This window comes from Dama dama, chromosome 22 (genome assembly GCF_033118175.1).
Source record: "Dama dama isolate Ldn47 chromosome 22, ASM3311817v1, whole genome shotgun sequence".
In the NCBI taxonomy this organism is placed as follows: Eukaryota; Metazoa; Chordata; class Mammalia; order Artiodactyla; family Cervidae; genus Dama; species Dama dama.
Genome location: NC_083702.1, coordinates 24,734,868 through 24,750,123, shown reverse-complemented (window position 1 = coordinate 24,750,123; position 15,256 = coordinate 24,734,868). Strand labels below are relative to the sequence as shown.

The 15,256-nt window shown below is 38.0% G+C and overlaps 1 long non-coding RNA gene across 1 annotated transcript; it reads left to right on the top strand.

The window, feature by feature from the left end:
- Positions 1-200: 200 nt before the first annotated feature.
- LOC133043805 (uncharacterized) lies at positions 201-14,786 on the top strand. Its single transcript, XR_009689771.1, has 3 exons — positions 201-446; positions 10,286-10,559; positions 14,024-14,786. It is a non-coding gene; the product is annotated as an uncharacterized LOC133043805 (long non-coding RNA).
- Positions 14,787-15,256: the final 470 nt, after the last annotated feature.

Genomic DNA, 15,256 nt, shown 5'->3' with positions numbered 1-15,256 from the left:
TTGTTTCCGACGCTGCCGTGCTGAGTTTGGACTCCGTTTGGGAAACAGGTATCGTCAATTTAGAAATGGGTGTTTTGGGAGCGAATGCCGCCGGACCTGAGCTTATGTAGAGTAACTTGTATGCAAATAGGGCAAATACGGTTCTCTGCCTCCGATTGGACGGGAGCTATCAGAGGGCGTGGTTCTCGCCAATGCGGCCGGCCACCTCTGAGACCCGGCATGTTGTGTCCAATAGGAAAGCGCGAGGTGCAGGCCTAGAGTTTCGCGCAGGGGTCCTGCCAAGCGTTAATATTTTATACATCGACGGAATGTTTGAGTGAGAGGTAATCCAACTCCGACGCGGAATGCAGGGCGGCCACGAGTGGGCGAAGGGCAAGGCTGGGCCCAAACCGTCGGCCTCTGCGCTACTCGTGGGTCGACTGCACAAAGGTGGTCGCGCCGAGCAGGTGAGCATCCCAACCCAAGACTGCCCGGCAGCGGTGCTCAAGCCCCGGGACGCGGGAATCCAGGAGTTAGCCGGCAGCAGTGCCGGGGCGCAGGCAGTACTGTTGCCCAGGAGAGAGAGGGTCTTGTGACCCGCTCGCACCCAGGAGATAAACCCTGGCTTCTTAAGTGAATGTCCTGTTCATAACGGCCCGGCCCAGGGCTGCGGGAAGGAGTGGGGCGGCGGGTTGGAATCTAGAGTTCGGTGAAAATGGTGTAGCGAGAGAGCTGTATAGTCGTGGAGTCCTACCCATTTGTCCTGCCCAGGAGACCGAGTAAGGAGAGCCGGTTTGCGGGCGTTTCCTGGGGTCAAAGGCGGGACTGAAGACAAGGACGCTCCACCTGCGTGCTGCCAGCAAGGGCGAGGCTGGAACCGTTGCTCGACTTCTGGCTCTGTCCTTCCTCTGTGTGATGGAAATTGGGAAGGGGCTTAGAACCGCAACAGGAAGTGTGATCCCATGCACCTTAACTAATCTCCCCTAACTCTGGCTTGTCTGCACACCGTGAAATTACTTAGCTTCCTGGACTGGTTGCCTGGAGTAGTTTCCCAGCCTTGACAGTGATGTACGTACATTTCGTTTTCAGCCATATATATCTGAGATGTCCTCTAGCCAGGAAAGCATTTCCCCTGTTCCCGCAGCGGAGGCTGGCATCATACCGTTTAACGAATATCAGCCACTTTGGAACACATTGTATTCCATTTTTGCATTCGATTCTCCAGCAAATCTATGAATTATTTATTATTAATTACCATTTTACAGACGAGGTAACAGATACAGGGGAAAAGCACTGGAATCGGGATTTGAACCCATAAGGTTCTTAACCCTTATGTGCCACTGCCGCTTCCAGGGAGCCCCCATTTGTTGACACTTCACTTAGTACTTTCTTCTCCATACTTAAACTTATCTGTGGTGGTGGTTATGTATTAAATTTCTAGGAAGTGAGACAGTTCCAGAAGCTAATCGTTCTTTAGTTCAAGCGAAGAAAACCCCTGAGTTACCTAAAAAGAAGCATCAGGGTATGGCACACTTGAGTACGTTTATATTTGTTGACTGAGGGAATGAGTGAATTTGAGTAGATAGGTAATGTACCTATTAAATTTAGTAAAATTAAACTAAATTTGTTAAATTAATCCCCAATTTAGTGTGAATAAGATTATTGAGGATGAAGGTGGGACTGCAGTGGAGCATGAAAATAAGTATTCATATGGTAATTTAAAATATCTATTCCTTAAGTATTTAGATTACTTGGGATTATTTTTTGTTTATATTTTTGATGGTGGCCTCAGTATTTTTTGAACCTGTCTAGTAGAACTTAATTTTCCGTTGTAGCACAGCTTATTGTTCATGTTTTATGTACTTTATAAAATAATACCAAATTATTTGAACATGAGAAGTCTTTGTTTCTGTTTGAGTCCCATGGTAGTATTCAGTCCTGAAGAAATGATTTTCCAAACCAAAAGGGGGTCACAAAATTTGAGAACACAAGTTATCTGAAATTAGAACTGAGATTTTCAGGACTTAACTTCAGAAAATGTAGAATGCATTACTACACGTGTTTGTTAAATAAAGAACTTAATTTAAAGCTCTTCTAAAATGCTTTTCTTGCAATGTAGAATAAAGTCCTGTTGAAATTAGATCCTGTAGCAAAGTCATCTCTTCTAGTTTGAACATTTAATGCCTCTTTTATCCCAAGAACTGTTAACTTTTGAAGATTCAGAGATAAATAAGCCATCAGATCAGTTCAGTTCAGTTGCTCAGTTGTGTCTGACTCTTTGCAACCCCATGGACTGCAGCATGCCAGGCCTCGCTGTCCATCACCCACTCCCGGAATTTAATGAAATTCATGTCAAGCAGTGATGCCATCCAACCATCTCATCCTCTGTTGTCTCCTTCTCCTCTCGCCTTCAGTCTTTCCCAGCATCAAGTTCTTTTCAAATGGGTCAGTTCTTTGCATCGGGTGGCCAAAGTATTGAAGTTTCAGTTTCAGCATCAGTCCTTCCAGTGAATATTCAGGAGTGATCTCCTTTAGGATGGACTGGTTGGATCTCTGCAGTCCAAGGGACGGACTCTCAAGAGTCTTCTCCAACACCACAGTTCAAAAGCATCAATTCTCCGGCACTCATCTTTCTTTATAGTCCAACTCTCACATCCATACATGACTACTGAAAATACCATAGCCTTGACAAGACAGACCTTTGTTGGCAAGGTAATGTCTCTGCCTTTTAATATGCTGTTTAGGTTGGTCATAACTTTCCTTCCAAGGAGTAAGCGTCTTTTAATTTCATGGCTGCAGTCACCATCTGCAGTGATTTTGGAGCCCAAGAAAATAAAGTCTCTCACTGTTTCCACTGTTTTCCCATCTATTTGCCATGAAGTGATGGGACCGGATACCATGATCTTAGTTTTTTGAATGTTGAGCTTTAAGCCAACTTTCTCACTTTCCTCTTTCACTTTCATCAAGAGACTGTTTAGTAGTTCTTCACTTTCTGCCATAAGGGTGGTGTCATCTGCATATCTGAGGTCATTGATATTTCTCACAGTAATCTTGATTCCAGCTTGTGCTTCATCCAGCCCAGCATTTCCCATGATGTCCTCTTCATATAATTAAACAAGCAAAGTGACAATATACAGCCTTGCCAAACTCCTTTCCCAATTTGGAACAAGTCTGTTCCAGGTCCAGTTCTAACTCTTGCTTCCTGACCTGCATACAGATTTCTTAAGAGACAGGTCAGGTGGTTTGGTATTTCCATCTCTTTAAGAATTTTCCACAGTTTGTTGTGAGTCACACAAAGGCTTTGGCATAGTCAGTAAAGGAGAAATAGATGTTTTTCTGGAACGCTCTTGCTTTTTCAATGATCCAGCGGATGTTGGCAATTTGATCTCCGGTTCCTCTGCCTTTTCTAAACCCAGCTTAAACATCTGGAAGTTCATGGTTCACATACTGTTGAAGCCTGGCTTGGAGAATTTTGAGCATTACTTTTGCTATCGTGTGAGATGAGTGCAATTGTGCGGTAGTTTGAACATTCTTTGGGATTGCCTTTCTTTGGGATTGGAATGAAAACTGATGTTTACCAGTCCTGTGGCCACTGCTGTGCTTCCAAATTTGCTGGCATATTGAGTGCAGCACTTTCACAGCATCATCTTTTAGGATTTGAAATAGCTCAACTGGAATTCCATCACCTCCACTAGCTTTGTTTGTAGTGATGCTTCGTAAGGCCCACTTGACTTCACATTCCAGGATGTCTGGCTCTAGGTGAGTGATCGATCACACCATCATGATTATCTGGGTCATGAACATCTTTTTGGTATATTTCTTCTGTGTATTCTTGCCACCTCTTTTTAACATCTTCTGCTTCTTTTAGGTCCATAACATTTCTGTCCTTAATTGTGCCCATCTTTGCATGAAATGTTCCCTTGGTGTATCTAATTTTCTTGAGATCTCTAGTCTTTCCCATTTTATTATTTTCCTCTATTCTTTTGCACTGATCACTCAGGAAGGCTTTCTTATCTCTCCTTGCTGTTCATTGGAACTCTGCATCCAAATGGATATATCTTTCCTTTTCTCCTTTGCCTTTCTCTTTTCTTCTTTTCTCAGCTATTTGTAAGGCCTCCTCAGACAACCATTTTGCCTTCTTGCATTTCTTTTCCTTGGGGATGGCCGTGATCACTGCCTCCTGTACAATGTCATGAACCTCTGTCCTTGGTTTTCCAGGCACTCTATCAGATCTAATCCCTTGAATCTCTTTGTCACTTCCATTGTATAATCGTAAGGGATTTGATATAGGTCATACTTGAATTATCTAGTGGTTTTCTCTGCTTTCTTCAATTTAAGTCTGAATTTGGCAGTAAGGAGTTTGTGATCTGAGCCACAGTCAGTTCCTGGTCTTGTTTTTGCTGACTATATAGAGCTTCTCCATCTTTGGCTGCAAAGAATATCATCAGTCTGATTTTGGTATTGACCATCTGATGATGTCCATGTGTAGAGTCTTCTCTTGTGTTGTTGGAAGAGGGTGTTTGCTATGACCAGTGTGTTCTCTTGGCGAAAGTCAATTAGTCTTTGACCTGCTTCGTTTTGTACTCCCAGGCCAAATTTGCCTGTTACTCCAGGTATCTCTTGACTTCCTACTTTTACATTCCAGTCTCCTATAATGAAGAGGACATCTTTTTTGAGTGTTAGTTCTAGAAGATCTTGTAGGTCTTCATAGAGGCATTCAACTTTAGCTTCTTCAGCATTACTGGTCATGGCATAGACCTGGATTACTGTGATATTGAATGATTTGCCTTGGAAATGAACAGAGGTCATTCTGTTGATTTTGAGACTGCATCCAAGTACTGCATTTCAGACTCTGTTGTTGACTATGATGGCTACTTCACTTCTTCTAAGGGATTCCTGCCCATAGTAGTAGAAATAGTGACCATCTGAGTTAAATTTACCCATTCCAGATCGTTTTAGTTTGCTGATTCCTAAAAGGTCAACGTTCACTCTTGCCATTTCCTGTTTCACCTCTTCCAGTTTGCCTTGATTCGTGGACCTAACATTCCAGGTTCCTATGCAGTATTGCTCTTTACAGCATCGGACTTTACTTCCATCATCTGTCACATCTACAGCTGGGTGTTTTTTTTGCTTTGGCTCCATCTCTTCATTCTTTCTGGAGTTATTTCTCTACTCTTCTCCAGTAGCATATTGGGCACCTACTGACCTGGGGAGTTCATCTTTCATTGTCATACCTTTTTGCCTTTTCATACTGTTCATGGGGTTCTTAAGGCAAGAATACTTTCCTCACACTGAGACCAAAAGTCTATTCTTAACGTCTGTGTCTCCTTTGCTGCCCTGTACGTAGGGTTGTCAGTACCATCTTTCTAGATTTTCTATGTATGCATTAATATATGATATTTGTCTTTCTCTTTCTGACTTACTTCACTCTGTATAATAAGCTCTAGGGTCATCCACCTCATTAGAACTGACTCAAATGTGTTCATTTTTGTAGCTGAGTAATATTCCATTCTGTATATGTGCCACAACTTCCTTATCCATTCATCTGCCAATGGCCATCTAGGTTTCTTCCATGCCCTAGCTATTGTAAATAGCTCTGAAGTGGACATTAAGGTACGTGTGCCTTCCCAAGATGATGGAGGAATAGGCAGGGAGACCACTTCATTTTAAAGTTAACACACTGACTTTGTGTTATCTTTTTTCTAATATTTTTCAGAAATTTGTTTATTGTTATCTTCAAAAACAATTTATCTTTAAAAACTTTAAACAACTTTTACTTATATTATTGCTTATCTTATAATTCCCTTAATATCATTTTTTAGCACTTCTCCAAAACCTATTATCCCCAGTTCATTTTAGATTTTTTATTTTTAAAATAAAGGTATAAGTTATGACTTTGGATTTATTTCTATTATAGCTTTGGACAAATATCAAACTTTTGAAATGTTATAGTGTATTTTATTATTTGTCATAATAATAAAGTTTTATTTTTATTTCATCTCATCCTAACTTAATTATTAAAGAGGTTAAAATTTTACCCATGGTTGTAATATTTTCTTGTTTTGTTTATCAGTATTAATTTCTAGTTATTAATTTGGGCTAGAAATTAGTGAGTTCTATAATTTCTTCTTTTTGGAAATTATTGAAATTTCACATATGACCAGTATTGAAAATGTCTTCTGGATCTTTGACAAGGAGGCATAACATGTGTTTTAAAATATGACAACTCAATTTATATCTATTTATTCAATATTCCTAATTATTGTATTTTCAAAATAGACTCTATCACTGTTTTTATCTATTCAATACATATTGTTCCTGATAGTATTTTCTTGTTGCCTGTATTTCTGTTTCTGTCAATTTAGCCTCATATTTTGAATGGTATTTATTTTACAGAATTCTTTTGTCTGACGTGGTATTTAAACTTCATGACTGCCATACCTTCTTTGTAGGTTGTTACCTTTCATCACTCTGAGTAACTCTTGCTTAATTTTTTTTTGGCCTTTGGGTATCAATTAACTTGAATTCCATTTATTTGTTATTATTTTGCCTCATCTGATGTGCTGTTTTGTCACCTGCATTTCTTTTTTTTTTTTTTCACCTGCAATTCTTAATACACCAGTGATCTAGTTTCTTTTTCTAGGTTCTTGGGCTTTTTAAAGTTAGGTTGTTGACTTGAGATATTTCTTTTCTTTTAATGTAAGCATATTGCCATGATCTTCATTCTCCATTCAAGCTTTTCCTTCTTGTTTCTGATCATTCACTTGTCTCTCTATTTTTGAAAAATTATACCAGCCTGTTCTATGTGTTAGTTGCTCAGTCATTCCCGACTCTTTGCAACCCCATGAACTGTAGCCCGCCAGGATCCTCTGTCCATGGGATTCTCCAGGCAAAAATACTAGAGTGGGCTACGGTGTTCTCCGCCAAGGGATCTTCCCCACCCAAGGATTATCTCCTGCATTGCAGCCAGATTCTTTACCAGTGAACCGCTGAGGAAGCCCTTTCTCAAATTTGAGTGAAGGGAAAACTGTCTTACAGACTTCCTGTATTAGTTTAAGACATTTTGATTTTTCTGTTACTTAAATGTCAAAGTATAGCAGATGCTTACTCTTTATGCTTACAGTTCATATTAAAAATACTGTGAAAGCAGACTTTATAAATTACTTAGAAAACTGTAAATCAATATGTTATTATAAAATCTGGTATAATTGATAATGCTATTTTGCTGAAACTGTGTCTTAAAAACCAAAGTATATTTTGCTTATTGTCAACTATTTGGCTTTCCTTGAAACATTTTTTGAGTCATTATCATTGTTATCTTCCTTTTTGTTTTTATTTATCTAAGTATTTCATTTTATTAGCCATTTAAAATTGCAGAGAGCCAGCAGTGTGCCAGGCACTACTCTATGCATTGGTTACACAGCAATAGGAAAAACCATCAAGAACAGGACAAAAAAAAACCCTGAGTTTTCATTAATGTAAAGTTCATTAAAGTTCTTTTATTTATTTATTTATTTATTTATTTTCCTGACCGGAGTGCTCAGCTGGGCAAAGCCAGGGCCTGGGCCCCGGCAGGCTGGAGTCCATGCCTGGGGAGCCCTGCTCAGCACCGGGGACGCGGCTGGGTCACGCGGTGCCTCTTCATTCCTAACCCGACCATGGAGAGCAACTTCGGTGACCATGGAGGTTCCCCTTGCTGTCCTTGCTGGTGCAGAAGACACTCACTGCTGCTCACCCGTCTCTTGGGCTTTCTGCAGAGTGCGATTGTTTTTCTTTTTTTTTTTCCATTTATTTTTATTAATTGGAGGCTAATTACTTTACAATATTATAGTGGGTTTTGTCATAGATTGACATGAATCAGCCATGGTTTTACATGTATTCCCCATCCCAATCCCGCCTCCCACCTCCCTCTCTACCCGATCCCTCTGGGTCTTCCCAGTGCACCAGGCCCAAGCACTTGTCTCATGCATCCCACCTGGGCTGGTGATCTGTTTCACTATAGATAGTATACATGTTTCGATGCTGTTCTCTTGAAACATCCCACCCTCGCCTTCTCCCACAGTCTAAAAGTCTGTTCTGTACATTTGTGTCTCTTTTTCTGTTTTGCATATAGGGTTATCGTTACCATCTTTCTAAATTCCATATACATGTGTCAGTATGCTGTAATGTTCTTTATCTTTCTGGCTTACTTCACTCTGTATAATGGGCTCCAGTTTCATCCATCTCATTAGAACTGATTCAAATGAATTCTTTTTAATGGCTGAGTAGTATTCCATGGTGTATATGTACCACAGCTTCCTTATCCATTCTTCTGCTGATGGGCATCTAGGTTGCTTCCATGTCCTGGCTATTATAAACAGTGCTGCGATGAACATTGGGGTGCACGTGTCTCTTTCAGATCTGGTTTCCTCAGTGTGTATGCCCAGAAGTGGGATTGCTGGGTCATATGGCAGTTCTATTTCCAGTTTTTAAGACATCTCCACACTGTTCTCCATAGCGGCTGTACTAGTTTGCATTCCCACCAACAGTGTAAGAGGGTTCCCTTTTCTCCACACCCTCTCCAGCATTTATTGCTTGTAGACTTTTGGATAGCAGCCATCCTGACTGGCGTGTAATGGTACCTCATTGTGGTTTTGATTTGCATTTCTCTGATAATGAGTGATGTTGAGCATCTTTTCATGTGTTTGTTAGCCATCTGTATGTCTTTGGAGAAATGTCTGTTTAGTTCTTTGGCCCATTTTTTGATTGGGTCATTTATTTTTGTGGAATTGAGCTTCAGGAGTTGCTTGTATATTTTTGAGATTAATCCTTTGTCTGTTGCTTCGTTTGCTATTATTTTCTCCCAATCTGAGGGCTTTCTTTTCATCTTGCTTATAGTTTCCTTTGTTGTGCAAAAGCTTTTAAGTTTAATTAGGTCCCATTATCTTCCTTTTTTAAATTATGAACTTGTTTTTAACACAGATTCATTATTTTGGCAAGCCAGTTAATTTACTAGTACACTTCAAAATTATCTAAAATACCTTCTAAGAAAAATCATTTATTGTGTTTATATATTAGTCACTCAGTCATGTCTGACTCTTTGTGACCCCATAAACTACAATCCACCAGGTTCCTCCGTCCATGGAATTTTCCAGGCAAGAATACTGGAGTGGGGTTCCATTCCCTTCTCCAGGGAATCTTCCTGACCCAGGGATAGAACCCAGGTCTCCTGCATTGCAGGCAGACTCTTTACCATTTGAGCCACCAGAGAAACATATATATATATATGTGTCATTTATGTATATATGACACTACTATGGCTAGGTAACTTGAATATTTTGTTTTATGCAAAGGTAGCATCCATCTAATACATCTGCTTGCCATGTAACTATGCTGTCAGGGCTTTAGATATGATATTGTTCCTTCTGGGAAGAAAAGTTTCTTGGCATAATTAGATGAAATTAAAGGTAGAAAAGGGAAATAAGGACAATAGGAAAATAACATAAATATTAAAAGGTCTGAAAGAATTAAACTGTCAGTCATTATTTTGGGAGAGCAGTGTTATTAGGAAAGGAGTAAAACATGAACAAAAGTCATTTTTACTTTTTAATCCATAGTGCTGTGTTTATATAATTTTAGTTTTAAATTATGGAAAATTTTAAAAATAAACTCATTTTTATCTTACTTGCATGAAAGGTCTTACTTCTTTCCCTAGCAAGATCCAAACCTCTCATCTGGTAATTGATTTTTTTTTGTCTCTTCCATTTCTTATTCCTAGAGATCCAAAATTGTTTTAGGATTAAAAAAAAAATAGTGAAGTAACTTAATATTAACATAATTATTTTGTTCCTTTCACTAAATTAAATAATCTTTGATTTTGTGGTAGTGATCAGAAAAAATATATGTGATGAAGATGACAGAAATAAAGATTACACAAAACATCATCTTTTCTCCTTTGCTTATGTTATAGCTATAAATAGGACAGAGGCAGAAGCAGTGAGAATAACCATTAAAATTGTCATTCATTCCAAGCCATATCTTGACAACAGAATTAATTTAAAACTTGGAACCTAAATGTGAATCATTACAGGTTGACTCTTGTGTGTGACGCCATTTATAAAGAATCAGCAGACAATTGGTGGTTTAAATTCTTAATAGTAAAATGGTACATTTTAACTAGACCAGTAGATGTGAGATGTGATTATATATAAATGCTTCAAGAAATGAGGAAACTTTCTCTACTACTGCCCATACAAAAATCAGCTTCCCTGTCTGCACTTTGCTTTTGCCTAGCTCACTTTGACTATCGTTTAATTTGGTTTTTCAGGTCAAGTACTATTCAGGAGCAAAACATCCACATGATCCAATATCCGTGATCTTCTGATATGTCCTGACTGAGATACCAATGGATCTTTAGTGAAGGACTTTGATAAAGACTTTTGTATTCAACCCCCCAAAGTGAATCATGGATCTGGGTTACCCATGGACTGTGGATGTTGTTATGTCACCAACCAACCGAAGAGACTGTGGTCATGCACAGAAGATGGAGCTGTGGTTCTGACGGGGTACTTATCTGCTAGGGGTGGCAAGACAAATTCCAGGTGAGGACTGAAACTTTTAGCTTTAAAAATAACTGCTAAATAACTCATTAAGCTTTTATATTTCTTTATGCCCAAGCATGGTCATTCCTGTCTCCACATTTAGCTATATAACTAACTGTAGACAATGTCTTGATATTTGTATCATCTAGACATGTAGATGGACATGAGTTTTGAGTAAACTCTAGGAGCTGGTAATGGACAAGGAGGCTTGGTGTGCTGCAGTCCATGGGGTCACAAAGAGTCAGACACAACTGAGTGACTGAACTGAACTGAGACATGTAGAAATACTTCTGTTATTCTCAGATGAGCATTTAATATATTTATCAAGTTGGTCTTTTAATTTGCTAAAATGGAACCTACTCTCTGCAGTGAAATAATCAAGTTAACATGAGCATTTAAAAAAATGTACTGGTAATTTGATTTAAATAATTAATCAATTCAGTCAAAATCATCTTGCAGTTGATACCCTGCTATTAAATAATGTATCTTTTTCTGGAATTATGAAATAAATATGTAGTACCAGCTGTAGGTGTAAGCTAGGTATTAACAACTCCATTTAGTTTTATCAACCATAGAATTTACCTTTTCATCTATCTTGGACTCTGTAACAGTGTCTAGCCTAATAGGAATGTGTTGTTACTGTATAGTCGCTAAGTTGTGTCCAACTCTTTTGCGACCCCATGGACTGTAGCCTGCTAGGCTCCACTGTCCATGGGATTTGCCAGGCAGGAATACTGGAATGGGTTGCCATTCCTTCTCCAGGGGATCTTCCTGACTCAGAGGATCGAGCAGATTCTTTACCTCTGAGTCACCAGGAAAGCCTTTATAAGAATGTAGCTAATTAAAATTATGTTCATAAGGTAGATGGTTTCATGAGAAATGAAGAGCAAACCTAGATCTTATGCTAGTAACAAGGCAGGCTATTTTTGCTTTGTCTTTGCAGAGTAGAAAGTAAATGTTAGCAATCTGGCAATAAAACTTTTACACTGTTTGGAGTGAAAGATACGCTGGAACCATAGAGGCAGTGATAGAAGCAATAATATTCAAACTTAGAAAACAAGGAGTCAGACTTAAATTTCCTATGTGAAGTGGGGCTGACATATCTGTAGGGATGTTATAAGATTTTTTTCTATTTGATTTGATATCATACACATATTACTTTTTTAACTTTTTTTAAGATCCGTTTTGAGAAATAGCAATTTATAGTTTGAGTGAGTTTAATATTGCAATTACCCTGAAGCGTTAACATTTCCCTTTTATTGTTGTCTATAAACTGTTTACAAGGAATTGTAATTTCTTCTTGGTCATTTAATTATGTCTACTAGTGCATATTAATATTTCAGTATCCTTGTGGCTCAGCTGGTGAAGAATCTGCCTGCAATACCGGAGACCTGGGTTCAGTCCCTGGGTTGGAAAAATCCCTTGAAGAAGGGAGTGGCTATCCACTCCAGTATTCTCACCTGGAGAATTCCATGGACTGTGTACTCCATGGGATCACAAAGAGTTGGACATGACTGAGCAACTTTCACTTTTTATCTCCAGTGGGAGAGGCACAACCCAGTACAGAAACTTCAGTCTGTTTAGATCTTTTCAGAAAGCCCTTGTCTCTGGTTAAGCCATATTTATTCAGACCCACACTAATTCCTGGTGTATGGTGGGTTTGGGATTTTCAGTAAAATTTGTTGTAGTCACCAACCAAAGAGATTGTTGCCAGGAAAAACCAATGGAGCTATGGTTCTAGTTGGAGGCTAATTTCAAAATCATGCCACATTAAATCCTAAGTATAAATCCTGTGCAGATTACCCATTGGAGCAATATTTTTAGCCAAGGATTGGGAAAAATTCATGTTCAATAAAATAAGACTGCCTAAATAAACAATTAAAAACAGCTGCATGATGAAATATTGTGCAGCTATTTGAAAAATAAGAATGAAGATCTCTGTACAGATGTGAGCGTAGTTCTAGGGACTTTTGCCTTTAAATGATGTCAGTAGACAAGAAAGAAGGTTAAAGAATATATATTCCTCTCTGCTTTTAAAAAGCTGGAATGATTTAAAGTGAAATTACTAAAAACTGTTACCTACGTAAGGTCGGTAGAACAGGATACAGGGGACAGTGATTAGAATGAAATTACGTACATCATTTTTTTTTTGTACATCATTTTTACATTTGATTGTTTCTTACTGACTTGTAGATGTCTTACAGTAATCTGCATATTAACCCTTTGGTGGTGTTCATACTACAATTTTCTCTTAGTTGTGTTTTCACTCTTTATAGTGTACTTGATGAATAGAAGTTCATAATTCTAATGTAGGAGGAAAAAAAACCTAGCTTTTCCTTTGTGATTTTCACTTTTTCTTGTTGTCTTAAAACATCTCACCCTCCCTGAATATTCAGCAGATTATTCTAATCTTATACAAACTTTTCCAAAGAATAGAAAAAAGAAACAATGCTCCCCAACATATATTATGAGATTGGCACAACCATGACCCCAAAACCTGACATAGGCAGTGCTTTCTCAGGTTATAAATGTACATGACAGATAAATATCACTCAAGACATAGATGTAAAAGCCCAAATAAAATAATAACAAACCAAATCTAACAATGTAAAAATAAGAAAATAAGTATATATGATGACCAAGTGGAGTTTATTTCAGGATGCAACTATTCCAGCAATAGTTCAGTATGATAAATATACTGATATCATTTCCACATGAAGAAATAAAAGTAGAGAAAACATTTGATCACATCAATAGGTAGAGAAAAGAATACAACTAAAACACTGTTTATGTTTAGAAACTTGGAACCTACAAATAGAAGGAAATGTCATTAACATGAAAAAATAATCTGAAAAAATAAAAACTGAATTCCTACAGTGAATTTCATGGTGAAATGTTAAATATCATTATCTTTAAAATAGGAAATACAGCAAGATATATACTGTTAGGGAAAATAAGAATATAAAAACAATCTTACCAACCCACCTAGGCAAATTAAGATGTGTAGTCTCCCAATTTCTATTTGGAGCAATATAATAAAAAGAAAAAAAAATCACTTAGTAAATGATGTGCTTTTATATACAAAAAAACTTTCATTTACAAATTATTAGTGTGCAATAAAAGAGCTTAGCAAGATTGCCAGATACAAGATCAATACAAAAAGTTTTAAATTTCTATACATAAACAGTAAGGTTTTAAAAATACAACTTACAGTTGACTTACAATAACAAAAGTATATAATACATAGTAGTTATGAATAATTCTAATAAATAATATACAGTATCAGTTCAGTCGCTCAGTCGTGTCCAACTCTTTGCGACCCCATGAATCACAGCACACCAGGCCTCCCTATCCATCACCAACTCCTGGAGTTTACTCAAATTCATGTCCATCGAGTCAGTGATGATATCCAGCCTTCTCATCCTCTGTCGTCCCCTTCTCCTCCTGCCCTCAATCCCTCCCAGCATCAGGGTCTTTTCCAGTGAGTCAACTCTTCGCATCAGGTGGCCGAAGTACTGGAATTTCAGCTTCAGCATCAGTCCTTCCAATGAACACCCAGGACTGATCTCCTTTAGGTTGGACTGGTTGGATCTCCTTGCAGCCCAAGGGACTCTCAAGAGTCTTCTCCAACACCACAGTTCAAAAGCATCAATTCTTCGGCGCTCAGCTTTCTTCGCAGTCCAACTCTCACATCCATACATGACTACTGGAAAAACCATAGCCTTGAACAGACAGACCTTTGTCGGCAAAGTCATGTCTCTGCTTTTTAATATGCTATCTAGGTTGGTCAATATACAGTATACTTATATATAAAATAGTAAAACTTCACTTAGATGCATCAATAAAGACATAAGTAAAGGGACAGTCCATGTTCCTGAATAAGAAGACTCAAAATGCTAAAGATGTCAAATACCCCAGATTGATCATGCTCATAAATGTTAACCTTTACATACACTATGCTCTAAAAATACTATGGAAAAAATTGCTTTTTATTTAAGCAGAAGGATATATTACATGCTCTTCTAGCTTCTTTGTCTATGCCCTAAAATATTTTACTTCCATCCAGGTGTAATAATGGGAATGGAAAATAGAACAATGCAAGTTCTATACTGATGTGGAGAGAATATTAAAGTTGATTATAAACAATGAAAAAATATCATGAGATAATAGTCATTGGAAGATTAATACTGAAAACTATAATAAACTGCCTTATAAGGCTTTGTGCTTTTCAAATTACTGCATTGTCTACTTTTTCTTTTAATTCCTCAAGGTCTTTTAAAATTTTATTGAATTTTGACTGCACTCTTCTAGGAACTGGAGGTACAGAAATGAGTAAGACAACTCAATTCCTTTAATTATTACACTTAAATTCTAATAGGGGAGGCATATTAATTAACAAGATAGTATCAAATGATGATAACTTTCATAAAGTAATGTGAAGTAACATAATAGTGACTACGGGAGAGACGTGTTCTTTAAACTGGTTAAGCACAACAGGTGTCTCTAGGAGGTGCCATTGAGTTGAAATCTGATAACAATAAAGAGACCAGTGGCAGAGAGTTCCCAGCTGGGGGAGCAGTTGATGTAAACATTCTTAAGTGAGAAGGCAGAGAAGAATAGGTGAGGAGACCTACAACGTGATAAGATAACTACCATGTAAAGTAGTGGTTCTCAAAGCATGGTCTGTAGACTCCTTG